Raw genomic sequence first — 21,663 nt, 5'->3', positions numbered from 1 at the left:
AAGGTTGCGCCTGAATTATCCTCAATAAAATTTACCAGCATGCAGTGCTGCCTATCTGGAGCCTGTTCCATCACATGCAAATGAGGCAGGGGGGCATGGCCAAGCTTTCCGCTGTATGAGTAACAGATTGGTATCACTGAGGCGATACTGCTTTGAGAATGCCATCTTGGTTGATAAACTTGAAGCCGTGTAACATTTTGCTTGGACATTGACTTTGCTGTTTGGTGCTTTGGAGCTTTTCTGAAGACTTCTGCCAGTTACAGTGAGTAATGGCCAAAGTTAATTTTTTGACTGGAGTAATAAATTTGTCAATGAGAATCCATCTTTTCTGATGTTATGAAGATTAGGAGGATGAGTAAATAAGAAAGGCTAGATTGGAGGAACGTGCAGTGAATCATCACAGAAGATGTTTGTTTCCAACATGGCGAAGCCTATTGCACAAGGTTTACAGATCTCAAAGGGCTTACTTAGAATTCTTTGCTCAACAGTTCCTCGGGTGGCTATGCTTTTCTTTCTGAGCCTATTGGAGAGTACTGCCAGCTGCAGGCTGAAGAACTGCTGCCCACTTTAATGAGGAGAACATCATTAACATTGTCTGTAGCAGTTACCATGGCCACTGCCATGAATTCTTTTTAGCCACCTGCAGTGAGCTTTGTCACATTAGTCAGAAGTAGCACACAATTCCATAAAGGAGGTCACTGATGTGCTATTCGAGTGAGTCTCCAGTTTACCATCTTTGCAATGGAACCTGCAAAACAAAAAGAGCAAGGAGCTCAATTATATAGATTGGCATGGATCCCACACATGCTGGGAGTAATAAATGGAACTCATGTGGCATTGAAGCCCCATGCAGTAACCCTCTCAATGTCATAATGAGAAAAAAGTTTCATTCAATTAATGTTCCGCTGGTGTACAATGCCACTAAGCTAATGCTGCACATTATTATCCCTGATCCTGGAAACTGTCATGGTACTTTCATCATGTGCCAATTCACCATACCTAGATGGCTGAAGACTCAAGACAATCTTATCAGGTGACTTCAATGGAAATAGAAATTGGGAGAGATGTAAAACTGGCTGTCAATTCAACATCACTCATTTTACACTATCGCAAAAAGGTCAAAATTACCCAAAATGAGATCACACAGGGGTTTGGAATTAATATGGTGCATTATTGTTTCCAGAATTTGCCGGTGAATAGGTCACCTTTCCTGCCACCCTGGTAATGATATGTAAGGTAATGAGAGTCATGCCTCTATCATTCTGACAAGATGTGCATGAGGAACAGTGCTTTCACTTACCTTGGGCAAACTTGTGAGGTCATTAACTCTCATCCTGCGCTATGTGGCAGCTGGCAGAGTACTGGAGGTTGCACTCAATGCACAGCCCCTGCCATGTCCATAAAAATGGATCACCCATAGGAACATAGGATCAGAGGTTGGCCATTCAGCCCCTCGAGTCTGTTCCGCCATTCAGCTAGATGTTGGCTGATCTGTATCTTAACTCCATCTACCCACCTTGCTTTCATAATCCTTAATACTCTTGCTGAACAAAAATCTATCAATCTCAATTTTGAAATTTTCTTTTAACCTAGCCTCAATAGTTTTTCAGGGGTGAGTTAATTTTAAAGTTATGTTCCCTGGTTCTGGACACCCCCGGCAGAGGAAATAGCTTTGCTCTACCTGTCCTATCAACTCCTTTGATCATCTTAAACACCTCAATTTAATCACCCCTTAACCTTTTACATTTAAGGGAGTACAAGCTTAGTCTCTGCAGACCTCCTGCCTTTAGTTCCCCCGAGTCCTTCTCTTCTGGCGCTTATCTCAGGCCAGCAAGGCAGTAACCAAAGCATCGGTACTGCAGCATCTCGACTTGAGATGTGAACTCTGTTTTTATCTCCATGGATGTTGCATGACCTGCTGAGTATTTGCAGCATGTTCTGTCTGCTCAAAGGCCTTCATTTACCATCCGAGCTCTTGCAAGTGTCCAGCAGCACTCCCGATTCACTTAAACTTTTCACATCTATTGCAGCAAGCCACCATTTCAGTAAAATCAAAAAAAAAACAGTCCAAAACCTTATATTCAAACTAACCTAATGTTGTGTATGTCCTTTTAAGAGGTGCAGCCATCACCACTGTCAGCCTGCTTGTACAGCAGGTTAGCCTGGCATACTTAGGACCCAGCGCTGAATTCAGTGCTCGGGTGAAAGTTTGTGTTGGTGATGTTCAGTTGCTGTTACACACTGACTGACGTCACCACACCGCCATTTTTTCTTGCAGGGTGCCACTAGTTACCAGCAGCACAAAGGGGGACATGAATATGGCAGCCCCCGTGGAACCTGCCACCAGCTGATGAAAGAGTGGTGGCCGCCATTTTATCACCATTTCATGGTGGTACAGAGTGGCAGTAAGCAGGTGAATTTCTAGACCAAAGAGTCATATATTTTTGGGTATATTTTCTCCAGAAAATAATTGCACTGACTTTTTTGCTAAACTGTAGTAATCTATACTACCTCATATGATTTTCTTCTCTGATGTGCCCAAAGCTTGCTTATCTTTACATTGAATTACATAGAGTACACAACACAGAAATAGGCCATTCGGCCCAGCTAGTCTCATCATCATCATCAGCAGTCCCTCGAATCGAGGATGACTTGCTTCTACTTCAGGAAGTTCACAGGTGTTTCAATGAAGGACCTAAAATTCCAGGTCCCAAACTAAATCTTGAAGGGTGGAAGATGCCTGTGCGTGGATGTTTTTAACGTGTGGTGGGCGTTGCACAACAGCCACCACATGGGCTTGACAGAGCTAGGTCTTGATCCAGTAGCAAGGATTAACCAAAACGACTGGAGACCAGCTTAGCTGCACGAACCTTGTGCGCACACACATATCGCAGTGTGGGCTCACCCGTGCTGCCCCTGGGCCCTCGCCTTTCCTGGGCCCCGAACTCATGCCTCTTCTGGGCCACAATCACGTCCCTCTACAATCTCTCACCGCTCCTTCTCCCAGCTAGTGTATGCTGGTGACGACACTCCAGATGAGTCACCTCTCATTGCATTTATCTTATCTCAGTCTTTCAACATATCTTTCTGTTCCCTTTTCTATCATGTACTCATCCAGTTTCCTTTTGAAAGCATCTAAGCTATTTGCCACAATCACTCCCTGTGGTGGTGAGTTCCACATTCTAACCACTCTCTGAGTAAAGAAATTTCTCCGTATTTCCGTATTAGAATTATTTGTAACTACCTTGTATTTTTGGCCCCTAGCTTTGGATTCTTCCACAAGTGGTAACATTCTCTCCACATCTATCCTGTTGAACCCATTCATAATTTGAAAGACCTCTATCAGGTCACCTCTTCTCTTTTCTTAAAAAAAAACGCCCAACCTGTTCAATCTTTAATCAGTAATTTTTAATTTCTGATATCATCCTTGTAAATCTGTTTTGCACTTTCTCCAGTGCTTCTATGTCTTATTTTCTTATAGAGACCAAAACTGTGCACAGTACTCTTCAATGTGGCCTGACCAGGGTCCAATACAAGTTTAACACAACTTCACTAATTTTGAATTCTATACCCCTAGAAATAATTCCCAGTGCTTTGTTAGCATTTTTAATTGCTTTGCTGACCTGCGATGCTGCTTTTAATGATTTGTTCACCTGTATCCCTAGATCCCCTTGCTCTCTACCCATTCAGTTTCTTATTTTATAAGGTGTAGGTAATGTTTCTGTTTTTCCTACCAAAGTGCATCACCTCACATTTATCTATGTTAAAGTTAATTTGCCACTTAACTGCCCAGTTTGCCTGTTTTCTGGGCGTAAGTTCTTGCCAAAGTGCAAGCTTGTACCTGGTGAACATTGAGCCTATGCAAATGACCTGAAAGTCTTGGTTGGTTTAGGACACATCAGGTAGAGTGCACTTTGGGTGTGCTCCATCTGACCTTTGAACTGTAGCGGAGAAACGTGTACACCATCTTTTCTTTTTTCCCAATGATTCATTCTACAATCATAATGTTTCTCAGTAAGCTATTATTATATTTTCTCATCATCCTTACTTTAGGACTCTTCACGCCACACGCTGACCAAAAAGCCAGCTTGATGGCTGTTGTGTATTGCTCTGGTACATTAAATGTATGATAAGTACAATGGTGCACCACAGAGGGCGCTGTAGTGGGAGACCTGAAAGTACCTGCACAAGGCAGTATAAAAGGCTGCCCACCACACCTGTGGAGCACTCTGGAGCTGTTCATTAAAGGACTACGGTCACAGCAGTTAGATCAACACCAGACCGTGTGGAGTCAGTGATTTGTGTGCTATATACATCACATTGGCGACAAGGAAGTGGACGAATTCCACGCAACCATGGCTACTCTGGGCTCGCTAAAGGATTTTACCGTGGGCAATGATTGGGAGGCCTTCACGGAAAGGCTCGAGTACTATTTCACAGCAAACGATCTGACGGAGGACACAAACGCACTGAGAGAGAAGCGTAAGGCGGTATTGCTTTCCAGTTGTGGCGGTGAGGTTTACTGTCTCATCAAGGATTTGCTGGCACATGGGAGCGCCAGGTATAAGTCATATGAGGAGCTGACTGAACTCATTCGTGACCAGTTGAAACCGAAGGAGAGCATCCTCACGGCCAGATACAAATTTTACCATCACTGCAGACCCGAGGGCCAGGATGTCACCAAATATGCTGCGGACCTCAGGAGACTCGCGGAGCCGTGTGATTTTGGGGCACACCTTGACGAGGCGCTGCGGGACATTTTCATCATGGGGATTGGCCACGAGGGCCTCCTGCACAAGCTGCTAGCCACAGAACCCACAGTCACTCTGACAAAGGCCATCACCATCAGCCGGGCATATATGACCTCGACGTGCAGCACCAAGCAAATGATCCACACAGTCTCGAACTCGACAGGAACTGTCCACAGGATAGCGCCCACCACGGACAAAACTGCAGAACGTGGCTCTGCCCGGGGCAGATTGCATGGACCTCGGGGTCCTGGAACTCAGAGTCCACTGAGGGGGGCCAATCAAGCAGCACCATGCTGGCGCTGTGGAGGAAGCCATGGGGCTTGCGGAGTACACGTGCAATACCTGCCACATGAAAGGCCACCTTCAGCGTATGTGTAAAAGAAATCTGACTCATCGTGTGGCTGAGGAGATGGGGGGTGATCAACTGTTCAGCGAGGAGCAGGCAGAAGAAGATGAGGTGTTGGGACTGTATACGTGCACCGACGATTCACCCCCAGTGATAATGGAAGTAAAAATTGATGGAGTCCCAGTGAGTGTGGCAGTGGATATGGGATCGGGTCCGTCGTTGATGAGTCAGAGAACTTTTGATAAACTGTGGGGTAACCCGGCTGCACGACCCAAGCTGGTCCCGGTAACGGCAAAGCTGCGTACTTACACCAAGGAACTGATACCTCTGCTCGGCAGGGCGGATGTACAGATATATCACGTGGGCGAGACGCACAGTTTACCTTTATAGGTCATTGCAGGCGATGGGCCGATGCTCCTCAGCAGAAGATGGATGGGAAAGGTCCGTGGGAGCTGGGAAGACTTCGTCACTCCCCCACGGACTGCTGCTCCCCGGGTTTCCAAAGGGCAGCGGCAACCGAGCTGGAGCTGCAGCAGCAGCCCAGAACTCCTGGCCTCAAGCAATCCTGCAGCCTCAGCCTCCACACAAGGCTACAGGTGCGGGCCCATTGCTGGGGTGTGGGCCGGTGGGGCACTGCGGTCCATCGGTGGCCGGGGGACCCACGCAGTGGAACAAGCTGGCGACGGTAGCGGCCGCGATGGTGGCGGCCATGGAGGCAGCAGGTGAGGCGGCCATGGCGGGAGCTGTAACGAAATGCCGCACCGAGTTTGAGAGCGCCAGCATCGAGTAAGTCCAGCATCAGCGCCAGAGGAAGAGGATCGTGGACAAATGCCTGAAACCTTTCCCCAAAACACTGCAAAATCCCCTCTCCCCACCTTCTGTGTTTCCCTTTCCCTCCTTCCGTGTTTCTTCTTCTTCTTTCTAGGCCAGCTGAACACCTAAGATGGCGGCGCCCAACGGAAGCCTCGTGGGAGCCACAAGATGGCGTCTTAAAAGGGAAATGCTCCCGGGCGTCGTAAAAGGGCCTCACACCACTGCGGTCCCCACATAAAGACTTTTGGACTTTTGTAAGGCTAGAGCGAGCCTAAGTGTGCCATGTGAATGTAGGAGGATGGATTTATGACAAGAAATAATATTTTAATGTTGGGTGGTCTCTGTGTTTAAAATAATGGACATGAATTGCGAATTACGACAAGAGTTAATATTTCAATGCTAAATGGACACTGTGTTTAAATTCAAGGACGTGGATCCGTGACCAACATTACCAATGGGCTAATGCGTTTTTCAATTTAAGGGATTCTAGCAACAGCTTTTTGAACTGGGGGGGGTCAGTGATGTTGTGTATTGCTCTGGTACATTAAATGTATGATAAGTACAATGGTGCACCACAGAGGGCGCTGTGGTGGGAGACCTGAAAGTACCTGCACGAGGCAGTATAAAAGGCTGCCCACCATACCTGTGGAGCACTCTGAAGCTGTTCAATAAAGGACTAAGGTCACAGCAGTTAGACCAACACCAGACCGTGTGGAGTCAGTGATTTGTGTGCTACATACATCACAATGTCAATGCCAATGTTGTTGCAGAACTGTCCATTACAAAATGGCCTACTCTCTGTGTGAAACACCTTGGCTCTGCCTCTGCAAGACAACGGGGCTGAAAATCAGCCTCCTGAGAATGCCTGTTACCGCCGGAGAGCGCGGCCACGTGGCGGTGTCGAATGGCTGCCAATTTTTAGTCAAATAGCCAGCGCTCGCGAAATTCTCCCCAGTCATTTTTCTGGCGGTCCCCACTTCCGTCCCGCTCCTGCCGAAGCCTCCTAAGTGCGTCAACAAAGCGTGCCCTGACAGGTTTTTTTGCAGTGTGTGTAAAATGGCGGTATAGCTTCCATTAAAAGGGAGGGCACAGTGCCGTGGCCGCCATCTTATTTTTTTTGTTGGCCGACTACTAGGTCGGCCCAACAATTATGCCGCCGGGTTTCCCCAGGTTCAGCCAAGTCACCAACAGGCAGCCTGGCATCCACTCTTGGGTTCCAGGCCGCTGGCCTGGCTGAAACCGTTCCTGGTGGCCCAGTGGATCTAAGTTGAAAAGCTGCAGACCTCGCAGCAGCCCTGCCCTGTAATTGAAGGGGAAAGACGTGCTGACGCGCCAGTGTGATGATGTCACCAACGCAGCGCTGATGATTGACAGTGGCGGACACTCCGCCCGCCCCCACTTCCATCCCCATTATGACGACTTCCGCCTGATTTCAGTGCGACCTGTAAAAACGCGAGCAACCCACTCACTTAAAACAGGTCAGAGACTGTTCAATTTTGAAAATTGGGATCCCAAAACAGTTGTAGGACCCTAATTGCAATTTTTAGCTCAGATGGACGAACCGTGCACTGTGCTTAAAGGCACCACAGGAGGCTCCTGAAAAAAACGTTTCAGGAAAGTTTCAATTTGTTTCAGTGGGCCCAGGAGGACCCCAGAAAAACTCCAGCTTGCTGTCAGCCCATTCAAGGCTACCCCTTTCCCCTGAGATCACCCTATTCCCCTCCCGTCCAGGTCCGACCGGTCATTCTTCTGAATTTTCTCCCCACTTCTCCTGAAAGTGGTGACTTCTGCTGGGGACTGGCACCTCACAGGCAATTTGTCCAAATGGTCATTGTTCAAGTGTGAGTCTGGATAGTGGGGGCTATTGAACTACAGGACCCCTCACAGACTTTCCCCATATTTAAATACATTCCAGCAACAGTCATTGGATAACTATAAAGCAGGTATCTTGGTTGATATTTCCCCTCATTTACCTGGGGTCCAGGGGCCAATTATAGCAATCCCACCACTGCCCTGGCTGAGATCAGACCACAGGTGAAGCCTGAGGGGCCAAATGGCCTATGTCTGCTTCTATTTCTTTTAATATTTTCATTTCATTTCAAACATTTATGTTAACGTACATATATTCCATTGGCCTTAACAGCATTTAACAACAGTTCAACAGATGCATGTTTTGAAACACCTGGACTGGATTTGGAAGCTGACATGACAGGGTAAATATATTATTGAACCTTGAAATAAATTTAACATTGTGATTGTTCGTATTTACAGTTCACACTACCCAGTTCCCACATTTTTTACACAAAGCTCTTTATTACTACAGGTTCGCAACCTACTTTGTGGGGCTTGGCTGTGCTATTCTGATTTTAGGCGGCTTGTTTTTAATTTCTGGCACAAGACAGACTGGAAGAATACAGCAAAAGTTTTTCCATGCAATTCTTCATCAAGAGATGGTTTGACTCACAACAAAGAGGTGAACTAAGCACGAGGCTGATAGAGTAAGTAATTGAGCTTTAAAATCTGGCTGCTGTTTATGGTGACCCAATATTGTAAAAGATTACAACACATACCTCCTGGTTAGATAGCTTCAAGTTTCAGAACTGCCTGTTTCTTGAATCCACAATACATATACACAACTGGCCTGGCAATATATGTAAGCATTGCTGGCTTTCTTTATTGCTGTCCCACAGTGATCTGATGCCCACATCCCTTTCTGCTTCACCTTTAGCCATTTCTACATCATGGTCGCTATTTAGCTCTCCCCAGTTACTGCCGATGTTGTTTATCTCTAGAGGCATGCAGGATAACTTTTTTATGTTTCACTGCTTTCTCTTAAACGACTGCCATGTCTAGAGGTAGCAACAGTAGGCTTTTGGTGGTCAGTATGGAAGTTGTACAACCAACCTGTTGGAGTTTGTTGGTGAGAAATTAGTTAAACATATTTGATAGCTGTATAGTAGGAGGGATGTCACTGGCAGTCTACAAATATCTCATTGACTCATAAAAAGATACAGTAAAAATGTAGTCTGTCACACATCATCCTGTAGGGTTGTTGATACCTATCAGTATGCAAACCAATTGTTAGATAAGAGATTTTTGGTGGCATAAACATTTTGATGAAAGTAAATTTATGTAACCATGCAAAGTCACTTAATTCATAGTATTGTTTTGTGTGACATTTTTGATATTATGTAATAAAATTGATGGTAGAGCACATCATTCTGTTTCTTTTATGTTAACAGTGATATAAACATCATCAAAGAGGGTCTCGGGGACAAGTTCAGCATATGCATGCAGTTATTATTGAGCAGTTTTGTGGCAGAATTTATAATTGGATTTATCGATGGATGGAAGCTTACCTTGGTCATACTGGCAGTCTCTCCCCTTCTCATAGTCTCAGCAGCAGCATGGACAAAAGTATGAGCACAACATATATTTTCAAAAAGTAGAATACTGTTACACAAGGAATTGGGACCCAGTCTGCTATTTAGATGTAATGTTATTAGGAAAATAGATGAAACAACCAATATTGTAATATGCATGCTGATAGGTATAGACCTGCAACATCCATGTACTTTGATAACCATGACAAAGCATAATGTTATCTGTGACAAAGGACATTGGAAAATATTTTTTTGCAAATTAAATAATGTTAAGTATTTAATAAATTAAAATAAAAACTAGTTTAAAGTTGTGATTGTGCAACACTGATTATTTTAAACAAAAGGTAGGTCAAACTGCATCTGGAGGGAAAAGAGACATTTTGGGTGTTAGCCCTTCATCAGACCAAAAGCTGAGAGATAAACAAGCATTTTAATAAGGTAGGAATCATAGAAGACAGGGGGACAGAACGAACAGATGCGCCAATCATTGAGAGGCAGTTAACGCCCAAAGTCAAAATTATCCCCAATCGGTGAGATCATGCAGATATATAGAAAGGACAAATGTACAAATAGTTGGGGTGGTAAAGAAGCACAGGAAAGTCCATGCACAACAAAAGAATGAGAAGTAACTAAACAAAGAAAGAGGGGGAAAATGCTTTGGATACAGCAGATCTGAACTAAAAACAGCAAGTGCAAGTTAGACACAATGGAGCCATCAACTACGAGGAGCGAAAACTCATGTCAGTTTTCTCACTGAATATTTTAAGCTGTTTTAATGATAAAAGCCAATGAAGTGTTTAGTTTTCAATGTATATTCTCTGTAGATTGGAAAATAGTTAGGTGCAGAGTATTAAACACATTTTACAGTCAATGTTTACTGTGAATATTTCAAGCAAAACAACATTTTTATTAAATTAAAGAACATTAAACTGAAATTCATTAATTGTACCTGATGCCCATTGTAATCAGATTTGACTACCCCAAGTTATGTCAAATATGGCAGATAGTGGTGTCAAAATACATCCAAATGAATTTACTTGACCAAATTATACATGTCCTAGAGAAGTTAATGGTTGTGCTAATGCAAATTAAAAATTTATCTTTACTACAATATAAATCTTGTAAAGCACAGAAGAACATTTTACATTCTATTTAGCACATTTGCTATACATAAGAAGGAAAATTGACAACACACATACTCAATGAATGGTGTAGAAATAGCTAAAGACGAAACTGTGAGACATAGAGTCTTTATAGAGAGGGAATGGGTGACCATCAGACAGACAAGGAGGACCAAACAGGTAGGGCAGGTGTCCCCTGAGTGAATCTCACTCTCCAACCATACTGGTGAGGGCGATGGTTCCTCTGGGAGTACAGCCAAAGCTAAGTCCATGGCACCACAGGTGGCTTAGCTGGGGGCAGGAGGAAGATCAGGAAAGCAATAGTGATAGGAGATTTGATAGTTAGAGGAACAGACATACGTTTCTGTGGCCACAGATGTAATTCCAGGATGATATGTTGCCTCCCTGGTGCCAGAGTCAAGATGTCACTGAGTGGCTGCAGAACATTCTGGGGGAGAGGGTGAACAACCAGAGGTCATGGGCCATATCAGCACCGATGACATAGGTAGAAAGAGTGATGAGGTCCTGCAGGCAGATTTTAGGGAGCTAGCAAAGAGATTAACACGCAGGACCTCAAATGTAGTAATCTCCGGATTACTCCTGGTGCTACAAGCTAATCAGTCTTGAAATAGATAGAGCAGATGAATGCGTGGCTGGAGAGATGGTGCAGGAAAGAAAGCTTTAGATTCCTGGGACATTGGGACCAGTTCTTGAGGAGGTGGGACCTGTGCAGGCCAAATGGGTTGTACCTCAATAGAGCTGGGACCAATGTCCTCACGGGGAGGTTTGCTAGTGCTGTTGGGAATGGTTTAAACTAATTTGGCAAGGGGATGGGCACCAGGATGTAGCATTAGAAAGGAGAAACAAGGTGCACAAAGGTTTGGGAGAGATAGATAGCACTAGAATAAGAAATAGTACAGTATTAGGTGAGATCAGACGAAGAGAGAATACAAGAAAGTTTACAGTGCATGTGTATGAATGCACAAAATGTGATAAATAAGGTTGGTGAGCTGCTGACGCAAATAACCAGATGGGAATATGATGTTGCGGTGGTAACGGAGACCTGGCTTGAAAAAGGGCAGGATTGAGTATTAAATATTCCTCAATATAAGGTGTTCATGAAAAATAGGGAAGGAAAGAAAGGAGGTAGGGTGACAGTATTGGTTAAGGAGAATGTTACAGTGCTGGAGAGAGAGGATCCTGGAGGGGTCCTGGAGGGGTCAAGGACAGAATCTATTTGGTTAGAGTTGAGAAACAATAGAGGTGTCATTACACTTCCAAGTGTATTTATAGGCTGCCAAGTAGTGGGAAAGATAGAGGAGCAAATTTTCAGGGAAATTAGAAAGAGGTGCAAGAACTATAGAGTAGTGATAATAGGGGACTTCAACTATCCTAATATAGACTGGGATAGTAACAGTGTAAAGGGCAGAAAGGGAGAAGATTTTCTGAATTGTGTTCAAGAGAACTTTCTTGATAAGTACGTTTCTGGCCCAACAAGGAGGTAGGCATTGCTGGATTTGGTTCTGGGGTATGAGATGGATCAAGTGGAGCAACTGTCAGTAGGGGAACATTTCGGGAACAATGATCATAGTATCATAAGGTTTAGTCTAGCTATGGAAAAAGAGAGCGAGCAATCCAGAGTCAAAATATTTAATTGGAGGAAAGACAATTTCAGTGGGTTGAGAATGGATCTGGCCCGGGTAAATTGGAATCAAAGATTGGTAGGCAAAACAGTAATCAAAAAATGGACTGCCTTTAATGATGCGATGGTTCAGGCATAGTTGAAATACATTCCCGCGAGGGGAAAAGGTTGGGAAACAAAAGCCAGAGCTTTCATGGATGATGAAAGAGATAGAGAGTAAGATAAAATAGAAAAAGGTGGCATATGACAGATGTCAGGTTGAGAGTACAAGTAAGAACCAGGTTGGATATAAAAAGTTAAGAGGGGCAGTGAAAAAGGAAATAAGAGGGGCAAAGAGAGAGTATAAGAATAGATTGGCAGCTAACATAAAATGGAATCTAAAAGTCTTCTCTCGGCATATAAATAGTAAACGGGTAGTAGGAGGAGGGATGGGCCGATTAGGGACCAAAATGGAGACCTACTCATGATAGAAGAGGGCATGGCTGAGGTACTAAATGAGTACTTTGCATCTGTCTTTACCAAGGAAGAAGATGCTGCCAAAATCATAGGGTTAGACTTTCCATTATTGTGCAGATCACCCAAAAATGTGCGTTATTTCCAGGGTTGGCGTTTATTATGGGTTTTGAGATCACTGGATTATCACCCATTTTCAAAACCCCTAGTTTCCACTTTATAAAATGGGCGTTAGCAGGAACGATGTGAAATGGGTGTTAGCGGTATTTTTTTCTTCTGTCGTAAAATGGCGGCGTCCATAGCAACGCCATGGCAACAGTCTTTTCCCGCATTTCAGGAGGTCAGGGGTCATCAGTACATTTGCAGAAGAGGCGAGAGAGAGAGAGCAGAGAGAAAGAGAAAGCATGTGTGAGCTTCTTGTCTGGTTCTTCGTGGTTTGTTTGGCTGTATTGGGAGTGTGGAATGGTGTTTGTGATGAGCAATAATAAAATATAGCATTATTTAGTTTGGTGAGACAGAAATATCGAAAAAAATAAAAATAATAACCTGGAAGGCATAGAGGAGGCAAGAGAGCACGATATGGAGGGGGAGGAGGCTGGTGAGAGCAGTGAAGCTGGAGAGGAATTGGAGTTGGGAGGACGAAAACGAGCGAGGAGATTCTCCGACAAGGCAAATGCTGCCCTCCTGCAGGAGGTGGAATCACGCTGAGGTCAATCGACCCACAGAGGGCATGGAAAACCCACCCCGAAGGTGTATCAGAAGATTTAGGCCGAGATCGCTGAGCTGATCTTGTCAGCGATGCACGAGGTGCATGAGGACAGCCAGTGCCACAAGCGCTGGAACGACTTTGTCGGCTCTGGCAGAGGAAGTAATACATTTATTTACATTTACTTATATATTTATATAATTGGAATTGTAAGTGTAATGAGTATATAAATTCAGATCGGATGTATAGCAGTTAGACCGGTAACGTTTTACTCAAATCCTACGTTTATAGTGCACGTCCGGAAAAAGTGGAACTGTTCTGAACTAAAGCCAGCGGTGTGGCTGCCATTTTTAAAATCGCAGGTTGCTTCATTCAAAAGGCTGCTTCAACTTCGGGGGAGTTTGGATTGACTCTGGAGTTCTTCTCAGGTGAAGTGACCATCTCAACAGGCAGATTTTCAGACATTGGACGATTGGGGGTTTACTCTCGGTGTATTTTAGTGAGGAAATTATTGCTTCTGATCAATCGCTATTATACTTTCATTGCAATGGGGCAGCCATTTCTCAGCCTGCATCGATTAATACGCAGATGCTGCAGAGTGCAGATGGCTCAATGTGTGATGCACGTCATTATGTCCCCAATTTAAGATGTGCAAGAATGAGAAGGAGGGCCAGACCATACACACCCCGCAGGTACAGGGAAAAGAGATATTGCCTCAACGTGTCCGACCACACCTGCCTTCAGAGATTGTGCTTCCACAAAGTGGTGATCAATGAAATATGTGAGCTCATCAGGCCACATATGCAGCCTGCCATCAGGACATCAGTGTCGGTCGAGGTCAAGGTCGCCGCGGCACTGTCTTTCTACACGTCCGGTTCCTTTCGGGCCTCCGCGGTCGAGATTTTCACTATGTCTCACCATGCCATCCATCGCTGCATTAGACAGATCACGGAGGCCCTGTATGCTCGAAGGATGGAATTTGTCAGCTTCCCCATGACCACGGAGGCTCAGACTGACAGAGCTGGAGCGTTCTACCACATTGCTAAGTTCCCCAGTGTGCAGGGAGCAATATAGTGCACTCACATTGCCATGCGGCCACTCTCTCAGGACCCAGAGCTTTCTCGTAACAGAAAAGGATTTCACTCCCTGAAGGTCCAACTAGTTATCGACCACAACCAGATCATAATGGCAGTGAATGCCAAATGTCCAGGCAGCTTCGATGAGGCTCACATCCTGCGTGAGAGCGCTATCTCTGACATCTTTAAGAGTCAGCCACAAGGACAATGCTGGATGCTTGGTGACAACTGATTTGGCCTAGCCACCTGGCTGATGACCATGCTGCGTTACACCCACACTGAGGCCGAGAAGCGATACAACCAGAGAAACAGAGACACATGCAACATGGCAACAAAACAAAGCAGCGCTTCAGATGTCTGGACCACGCAGGAGGGGAGTTGCAATACAACCCTGTGCAAGTAGCTAAATTTGTGGTCATGTGCTCCATGCTGCACAACCTGGCTATCAGGAGGGGCCAAGAATTGCCAGAAGGGACTGATGCTCCACCTCATGAGAGAGAGTAAGAGGAGGATGCTGATCTAGGGCCAGACTATCAGGCTGGCTATGCAACCATGCCCACGACCTGCTCCAGACCGCAGGAAAGGGCCCATGGTGGCTACATAGCTGCAAGACTCTTACATGAAGAGCTGATATCTGAACGATTTGCCTGAAAGAACGTAACTGTGAGTTATAATGCTGACACACTGCTGTGTGTGTGCAGCTCAGACATCAATGGTGCCCATCACCTTGGTGTCAGTGAAAGTTTATGTTGATTGAAGTTCAGTAACATTTAACCCTTCCATGTTAAGGAATCACCAGTGTGTAACGGTCCAACTATCTGAGACAATGCGCAACAAGGTTATGTTCAATAATATTTATACTAACATTGGTCTGAAATCGTAAGTATCACGGACAAAACACCCAACCACAGCCCACACCCCACTTTTTCCACCATTGATATCAATCATAGAAACATAGACATAGAAAATAGGTGCAGGAGTAGGCCATTCGGCCCTTTGCGCCTGCACCACCATTCAATAAGTTCATGGCTGATCATTCCCTCAGTATCCCTTTCCTGCTTTCTCTCCATGCCCCTTGATCCCTTTAGCCGTAAGGGCCATATCTAACTCCCTCTTGAATATATCCAATCAAATGTTCAACATGTCCAGCAACACAGAATACAAAGGCAAAGCAGTAGGGTGGTCCCCAGCCCCCATACATTACAACAAATTGTATACACCCAGATGGACATATAATACAGCCATCACCTGCGGACATGCACCTCACTTTCCTTCCCCCCTCCCCTTCTTCTCCCCACCTTTATCCCTTCTCCTCCTTGCTCCACGGCGCCTGGCCGAGGAGCTCCTCAGGCGGTGCCTCATTGTGGGAGATGAAGACAGAGGCGGTGGTTGCACGCGTACGGGAGTGGGAACAGGATCTCTGATGCAGAAACAGGATCTTGGTCCTGCCTCTCATCTGTCGTTCGCAGTAGTGGTGCGGAACCTAGGGGTGGAGTGCCGCGCTCTGGGACCACTGGGAGGCCTGTGCCAGCAGTGTTCCTGGCTATCGCATCCAGGGCCTCTGCCATCCACGGAACGTACTCAGTCTTGGTGGCCAGCTGTCGGGATATGCCCCCAATGCTTTGATGAGCTGGTCACCAATGTGTCGCTCGTGGACCAGACCTGACGCGTCTATAAATTCTTCGCAGGGTCGGTGTCATCCTGGGGACAAATGAGGTGCCCTAAGGCGAGGTGCTGGAGGCTGGAATGACCGGAGGAGCACTAGATGGCCTTGGGGTGGAATGACTTCTGGAGCATGGTGATGCAGGTTCCGTCAAGTCCGCGCTCTCATCTGTAGAGAACAGACCCAATGGATTGACAGGCGAGAATCGGAGGTCCTCAGTACCAGATGTAGGATCGTCCTGCGAGTCCGGCCCCCCGCCCCCACCTTCTGGCCTCTGTGGTCTTGCCTGGGGCAGCGCTGCTGGCTGAACTGCAAAATACAAATTAGGTTATTAGAGGAGAAGGGGGTGCTAGGATCACAAGGTGATTCCAGCGCTACACACAGCATGTGCATGACAAAAGTACCACCGCTATCAAAATCATCACAGATATCACATTTCATGACCATCAGCACATTTGTATTGCAATGATTTTTATTAGGCCAGCATTATTTCGAGGACAATTTTAGAAATCATCTATCATATATAGAAACATAGAAAATAGGTGCAGGAGTAGGCCATTCAGCCCTTCTAGCCTGCACCGCCATTCAATTAGTTCATGGCTGAACATGCAACTTCAGTACCCCATTCCTGCTTTCTCACTTACCCCTTGATCCCCTTAGTAGTAACGACTACATCGAACTCTTTTTTGAATATATTTAGTGAATTGGCCTGAACAACTTTCTGTGGTAGAGAATTCCACAGGTTCACCAATCTCTGGGTGAAGAAGTTCCTCCTCATCTCGGTCCTAAATGGCTTACCCCTTATCCTTAGACTGTGACCCCTGGTTCTGGACTTGCCCAACATTGGGAACATTCTTCCTGCATCTAACATGTCGAAACCCATCAGAATTTAAAACGTTTCTATGAGGTCCCCTCTCATTCTTCTGAACTCCAGTGAATACAAGCCCTTTTGATCCAGTCTTTCTTGAAAGGTCAGTCCCGCCATCCCGGGAATCAGTCTGGTGAACCTTCGCTGCACTCCCTCAATAGCAAGAACGTCCTTTCTCAGGTTAGGAGACCAAAACTGTACACAATACTCCAGGTGTGGCCTCACCAAGGCCCTGTACAACTGTAGCAACACCTCCCTGCTCCTGTACTCAAATCTCCTTGCTATGAAGGCCAACATGCCATTTGCTTTCTTAACCGCCTGCTGTACCTGCATGCCAACCTTCAATGACTGATGTACCATGACACCCAGGTCTCGTTGCACCTCCCCTTTTCCTAATCTGTCACCATTCAGATAATAGTCTGTCTCTCTGTTTTTACCACCAAAGTGGATAACCTCACATTTATCCACATTATACTTCATCTGCCATGCATTTGCCCACTCACCTAACCTATCCAAGTCACTCTGCAGCCTCATAGCATCCTCCTCGCAGCTCACCTAACTTAGTGTCATCCGCAAATTTGGAGATACTACATTTAATCCCCTCGTCTAAATCATTAACGTACAGTGTAAACAGCTGGGGCCCCAGCACAGAACTTTGCGGTACCCCACTAGTCACCGCCTGCCATTCTGAAAAGTACCCATTTACTCCTACTCTTTTCTTCCTGTCTGACAACCAGTTCTCAATCCACGTCAGTACACTACCACCAATCCCATGTGCTTTAACTTTGCACATTAATCTTTTGTGTGGAACCTTGTCGAAAGCCTTCTGAAAGTCCAAATATACCACATCAACTGGTTCTCCCTTGTCCACTTTACTGGAAACATCCTCAAAAAATTCCAGAAGATTTGTCAAGCATGATTTCCCTTTCACAAATCCATGTTGACTTGGACCTATCATGTCACCTCTTTCCAAATGCGCTGCTATGACATCCTTAATAATTGATTCCATCATCTTACCCATTACCGATGTCAGGCTTACCGGTCTATAATTCCCTGTTTTCTCTCTCCCTCCTTTTTTAAAAAGTGGGGTTACATTGGCTACCCTCCACTCGATAGGAACTGATCCAGCGTCAATGGAATGTTGGAAAATGACTGTCAATGCATGCGCTATTTCCAAGGCCACCTCATTAAGTACTCTGGGATGCAGTCCATCAGGCCCTGGGGATTTATCGGCCTTCAATCCCATTAATTTCCCCAACATAATTTCCCGACTAATAATGATTTCCCTCAGTTCCTCCTCCTTACGAGACCCTCTGACCCCTCGTATATCCGGAAGGTTGTTAGTGTCCTCCTTAGTGAATACCGAACCAAAGTACTTGTTCAATTGGTCCGCCATTTCTTTGTTCCCCGTTATCACTTCCCCTGATTCTGACTGCAGGGGACCTACATTTGTCTTTACTAACCTTTTTCTCTTTACATATCTATGGAAACTTTTGCAATCCGTCTTAATGTTCCCTGCAAGCTTCTTCTCGTACTTCATTTTCCCTGCCCATATCAAACCCTTTGTCCTCCTCTGCTGAGTTCTAAATTTCTCCCAGTCTCCGGGTTCACTGCTATTTCTGGCCAATTTGTATGCCACTTCCTTGGCTTTAATACTATCCCTGATTTCCATTGATAGCCACGGTTGATCCACCTTCCCTTTTTCATTTGTACGATAGACAGAACTGTACAATTGTTGTAGTTCATCCATGCGGTCTCTAAATGTCTACCGTTGCCCATCCACAGTCAACCCCTTAAGTATCATTCGCCAATCAATCCTAGCTAATTCACGCCTCATACCTTCAAAGTTACCCTTCTTTAAGTTCTGGACCATGGTCTCTGAATTAACTTTTTCATTCTCCATCCTACTGCAGAATTCCACCATATTATGGTCACTCTTCCCCAAGGGGCCTCGCACAACGGTATTGCTAATTAATCCTCTCTCATTACACAACACCCAGTCTAAGATGGCCTGCCCCTGGTTGGTTCCTCGACATATTGGCCTAGAAAACCATCCGTTATGCACTCCAGGAAATCCTCCTCCACTGTATTGCTTCCAGTTTGGTTAGCCCAATCTATGTGCATATTAAAGTCACCCATTATAACTGCTGCACCCTTATTGCATGCACCCCTAATTTCCTGTTTGATGCCCTCCCCAACATTAATACTACTGTTTGGAGGTCTGTACACAACTCCCACTAACATTTTTTGCCCTTTGGTGTTCTGCAGCTCTACCCATATAGATTCCACATCATCCAAGCTAATGTCCATTCTAACTATTGCATTAATCTCTTCTTTAACCAGCAATGCTACCCCACCTCCTTTTCCTTTTATTCTATCCTTCCTGAATGTTGAATACCCCTGGATGTTGAGTTCCCAGCCCTGATCATCCTGGAACCACGTCTCCGTAATCCCAATCACATCATATTTGTTAACATCTATTTGCACAATTAATTCATCCACCTTATTACGGATACTCCTTGCATTAAGACACAAAGCCTTCAGGCTTGTTTTTTTAACATCCTTTTTCCTTTTAGAATTTTGCTGTACAGTGGCCCTTTTTGTTTTTTGTCTTGGGTTTCTCTGCCCTCCACTTTTCCTCATCTCCTTTCTGTCTTTTGCTTTTGTCTCCTTTTTGTTTCCCTCTGTCTCCCTGCATTGATTCCCATCCCCCTGCCATATTAGTTTAACTCCTCCCCAACAGCACTAGCAAACACTCCCCCTAGGACATTGGTTCCGGTCCTGCCCAGGTGCAGACTGTCCGCTTTGTACCGGTCCCACCTCCCCCAGAACCGGTTCCAATGCCCCAGGAATTTGAATCCCTCCCTGCTGCACCACTGCTCAAGCCACGTATTCATCTGCGCTATCCTGCGATTCCTACTCTGACTAGCACGTAGCACTGGTAGCAATCTCGAGATTACTACTTTTGAGGTCCTACTTTTTAATTTAGCTCCTAGTCCCTTAAATTCGTTTTGTAGGACCTCGTCCCTTTTTTTACCTATGTCGTTGGTACCAATGTGCACCACGACAACTGGCTGTTCTCCCTCCTTTTTTAGAATGTCCTGCACCCGCTCGGAGACATCCTTGACCCTTGCACCAGGGAGGCAACATACCATCCTGGAGTCTCGGTTGCGGCCGCAGAAACGCTTATCAATTCCCCTTACAATTGAATCCCCTATCACTATTGCTCTCCCACTCTTTTCCTCCCCTCCTGTTCAACAGAGCCAGCCACGGTGCCATGAACTTGGCTGCTGCTGCCCTCCCCTGATGAGTCATCCCCCTCAACAGTACCCAAAGCAGTGTATCTGTTTTGCAGGGGGATGACCACAGGGGACCCTTTCACTACCTTCCTTGCACTGTTCTTCCTGCTGGTCTTCCATTCCCTATCTGGCTGTGGACCCTTCACCTGCGGTAAGACCAACTCGCTACACGTGCTACTCACGTCATTCTCAGCATCGTGGATGCTCCAGAGTGAATCCACCCTCAGCTCCAACTCCGCAACGCGGTCCGTCAGGAGCTGGAGGCGGATACACTTCCCGCACACGTAGTCGTCAGGGACACTGGAGTCGTCCCTGAGTTCCCACATGGTACAGGAGGAGCATAACACGTGACCGAGCTGTCCTGTCATGACTTAACCCTTAGATAAGCAACAACAATCCTAAAGTTTACTCACTGTTATAGAAGAGAAAAAAGAAAAACTACTCACCAATCACCAGCCAATCATTTCCCCCCTTGGCTGTGACGTCACCTTTCTGTTTATTTCTACTTCTTTTTTGCCTTCTCCCTGTAACTGCACAAGTACGCCTCTCGGACTGCCGCTGGGCCTTTTATAGGCCTCCGACCCCGGACTCGCACTTCACCAACTGCCGCCGCCTCTCGCTGCCGCTGGGCTTTTTATAGGTCTCTGACCCCGGACTCGCGCTTCATCAACTGCCGGCGCCTCTCGCTGCCGCTGGGCCTTTTATAGGCCTCCGACCCCGGACTCGCGCTTCACCAACAATATATGATTGTTCGGATATCAATGGGTGTGGCATCTATTGATTTACATCACGCAATGGTGTCAACTTTACTCGTGTCGTTTCACTTCAGGGTCTGCAGATGCGTCCATGACTATCCGGGTGTGCTTCCCGACGAGTGCGAGTACCGGCTCCTCCATTTCAGTGATGTCGCTGGGGACTGGTGGCTCCCCCACCCATTCGGCTCTGCACGGATCTCATCATTGATAGCTTCTTCTGTAATAGGTCACAGGATGACATGGCATAAGATCATTGCATGATATCATTGCTCGGTACTGTCACAGAGACTGATACAACACATAACTGACGTAATCATGATTATTATGATAATTATCATTCTTTACCTAAAGACTTACATCGTGACTGCAGGACTTGAGTAAAACATTCCCGGTAAAAGTGAAAGACCTCACATCTGCTGATAGTCACTCATGACTGTTACAAATCAAATTATATAAATACATAAGTACATGTAAATAAATGTAATACTTACTGTTGCGGATCGCACAAGGTCGTTCCATCGTTTGCGGCATTGGTTGCCCTCACGCACCTCGTTGGTCGCTGCCAAGATCACCTCTGCTATCTTGATCCATATCTTCTGGTAGGCCTTTGGGGTGGGCTTCCCACGCCCTCGCTGTGTCAAATCACCCCAGCATAACTTGACCTCCTGCAGGAGGGAGGCATTTGCCTCGTCCAAAAATCTCCTCGCTCTTTTGCACCCTCCAATGTGCTCCTTGTCAGCGTCAGTCTCAACAGCGTGCTGTGATGCCTCCTCCTCTCCCTCCATTA

General features: G+C 45.8%; 1 pseudogene; it reads left to right on the top strand.

Annotated features, from left to right (window-relative positions):
* Window positions 1-21,663, top strand: part of LOC139264110 (ATP-dependent translocase ABCB1-like) — a 146,596-nt pseudogene that overhangs the window by 15,825 nt on the left and 109,108 nt on the right.

The sequence above is a fragment of the Pristiophorus japonicus genome, chromosome 5, assembly GCF_044704955.1.
Source record: "Pristiophorus japonicus isolate sPriJap1 chromosome 5, sPriJap1.hap1, whole genome shotgun sequence".
Taxonomy (NCBI): domain Eukaryota; kingdom Metazoa; phylum Chordata; class Chondrichthyes; family Pristiophoridae; genus Pristiophorus; species Pristiophorus japonicus.
This window is presented reverse-complemented; position numbering and strand designations above follow the sequence as displayed.